Source organism: Lactuca saligna, chromosome 5, assembly GCF_052625555.1.
Source record: "Lactuca saligna cultivar CGN05327 chromosome 5, ASM5262555v1, whole genome shotgun sequence".
NCBI classification, from domain to species: Eukaryota; Viridiplantae; Streptophyta; class Magnoliopsida; order Asterales; family Asteraceae; genus Lactuca; species Lactuca saligna.
Window position 1 is genome coordinate 132,629,585 of NC_136421.1, and position 3,283 is coordinate 132,632,867.

Genomic DNA, 3,283 nt, shown 5'->3' on the forward strand with positions numbered 1-3,283 from the left:
CAACCGGTCCACATACCTTTGCATTCTCTACAAGTGGTCGATGATGGGTTCACCATCCTTCATTCGGGTTGTTATCATGGAGCATATAATGTCATACCTCTCTTGTCAAGCACTTTGATGGTAGCGGTCCATCAAGTCTTGGTGCATCTCAAAAGGGTAATAGTCCTCATAGGACTTTTGGAGCTCGGCTATCATCGTGGCCAACATGATACAAGCCACTTTAGTGACATCTCTCTCATAATTCCGGAATTCAACGATCTCCTCAGGAGTAGCAGACAACGCATCAAGTTCCTTCAGCTCCTTGTTGAGGACATATTCCTTATCCTTGTAACGAGTAACCATCCTGATGTTCTGGGTCCAATCCATAAAGTTGGAACCATCAAAGATGACTCTCCCACAAAGGTTCATGAAAGAGAAGGAGTCGGTAGGGTTTGAGCCAGAAGCAGCATTGTTTGAAGACATCTGAAAAAGGAAGAAAGACAAGTTAAATTAGATATAAGGATAGTCCTTAATATAACATCCAAATGTAATATTAAGGATAGGACCCAACACAATATTTACAACTTAGAAGAGGGATGCCGTAATCCAAGGTATAAAATATTTGAAGGTAGGTGAATGACGATTCGCCAATTTCCACCATAAAACGAAATAAATTGTTAGGTTTTAATTGGTTTTGAAACTCCTAGATTCTTTGAGATTCACTGAACTTTTCAATGGCATGTTTCAATCTCGAGTGTTCCCTTCATATTTTGTGACTGGGATGCCGAGGATCACAAAACAGGGTCTGAAGTAACCATGCAAATTACTTGGCACCCTTAATATTGACCCCTCAATCAATTTTCCAGTTAACCACATGCACTCCACCGATACTATGATAAACATTAAGTTACCCTTTGCCTACCTTGTTAAGCCCAAGTTAGTGTGCTGGTTAACCACACACGCTCCACTAACAACTTAAACAAAGTGCAAAGTGAAATTTCATGGATTAGCACCTTATTCACATTTTCCTAAAGTAACTAAGATTGGGAATTTATAAAGAAAAACATTTGGTTAATTTAGTATCATTACACCTTTAATGAGGATTAAAGTCATTGTACTACCCGTTCGGCTAACGACCCTCCACCAGTTAAGGAAGCGGTGATCGAGAGTGGACACCCATTAAGCTGCCATTTGATAGGCAACAACCTTCTACCCCCCCCCCCCCCTTATAGACTAACTTCATGAATGAGACCTACTAACGGTAAAATGACTTTTTGTTCTTATACATACATACATACATATATATATATATATATATATATATATATATATATATATATATATATAATTCTTAACTTATAATATTATAAAGTATAAGGGTAGGATTTTAACTTTTAAAATTCTAGGGGTTGGAACTAAAGTTTTTAAAGTGACTTTACATGTTCCAATACTTGAGGGCAAGTTTTGTAACTTTCAAAACCTTTCATATTTCATAACTTATGAGTTAATGGATTAATAAAGTGAGAGACTTTTCATTTTATGTAACCCATGTGTTTAATAATGGACATTAAAAGTGTGACTCTTTATAATGCATAACTTGAGGACAAATTATAGATTCCATTAAAACACATCAAGTGTAACACCCCGAGTTCAGAAGTGTGAGTTACGAGTGCTTGGTGTAATAAAGGAGTGATCGAATTGGTGAGTCAATGGGAAGACTCGGCGAGTCAAGTCGCGATTCTGGTCACACGTTAAGTGACCAACTCGACGAGTTGGTGCTGGAATGATAAAAACCCTAATATGGAGTTTGTGCTATCTATAAAGAACATAATACCCTCTCTTCAGCCTCTCTACACTCCCTTTGAGTCCCAGAAACCCTAATAGCTGTGAGTTAGAACTTGGAGAGTGGTTGGAGCTTTGAGAAGTGAATTTGGTGGAGGAGACTTGAAGAGTAAGAGGCAACCATCAAGGATTTCATGTGGATCCAGAACCCACTCCAATTTGGGACACATTTGTGAGGTATTAAGCAGTTACCTTGACCTTATGTGGAGGCTAGGGTTTTCGTTAGTTAAGAGAATTGTTATAGAAGCTACATCTGAAGCTGAAACTTCAGATCTGAACCTCTTTTGAGTCCTAAGTTCATAAAGTTTTAGTCTTTGGATGATTGGTGAAGCCCCTTTTGTCTAAAACCCAAGCCCTAGTGTGTTTTGCGTCTATATCTTCTTGATATCACGTAAAGTTTGCAACTTTACGTGAGGAATAGCTTATAGAAGGGTAGATCTATGGATTAGAGACCCAACATGGCTTAAAAAGCCATTGCATGGGTTAAGAGCTGGAGATACTCGGCAAGTCGCATGGGTGGACTCGACGAGTTGGATGAAGATAGGCAGGAACTCGACGAGTTGGAAGAACAACTCGGCGAGTCTGATGAATGTTGCCTTGGACTCGGCGAGTCTAGTCGAGGAATCCTAACCTTTTCTAGTTAAGTCGTGAATCGGTGAGTCGAAGGATGACTCGGTGAGTTGAGCATAAATGTACTAAGAGTTCGTGGGACTCGGCGAGTCTTGGGGCGACTCGGCAAGTTGGGTCATCATATGGGAGTTTTCAGAGCCTAGGGACTCGATGAGTCAGCGGGCTGACTCGGCGAGTAGAGCCAGTAAGGAAGTTTGACTTTGACTGAGGACTTTGACTTTGACCAAGAGTTGATGAGTTGATTTCCAAGGGTATTTTGGAAATTATTGGTGTTTATTGAGTTGAGTCATTTGGTATTGATCAATGGTGGAGTTCGTGTTGGAGGTTGGAGCAGCGAGATCTTATCTCTTCAGTCCGCAGTTGTGAGGTAAGTTATCCTCACTACATCGACAGGGTCGAAGGCACCAAGGGCGACCCTTTATCGGATGGGAATCCGAGTAGTTGTTATGTCATTGCTTTGCTATATGGTTGCATCCTGGTAGATAGGATGGTGTATGTTAGAGGCCTGGTTAAGGTCGGAATCCTGGTATATAGGGGATGATGCTATATTAGTGACTGGTTAGGTCGGTATCCTGGTTAGAGTATTTTATGCATGTGATCTGCTAGATTGGTTGCTTGACGATTAATTATTATATGGTTATATGTTTATGTGCACATGGTTGGTTGATTAGGGTTGGGTTTAGGCGGGTCCTGATTTGTGTTGTAGGCCAACATACCCACGGCGGACGGGATAATCCGAAGGCCCAACAAGCCGTCCAGATAGGTTGTAGGCCCCACGAGGGCGGACCAGACGTGTCGAGGCTCGGAGAGTGGACCAGGCCGACTGAAGGCC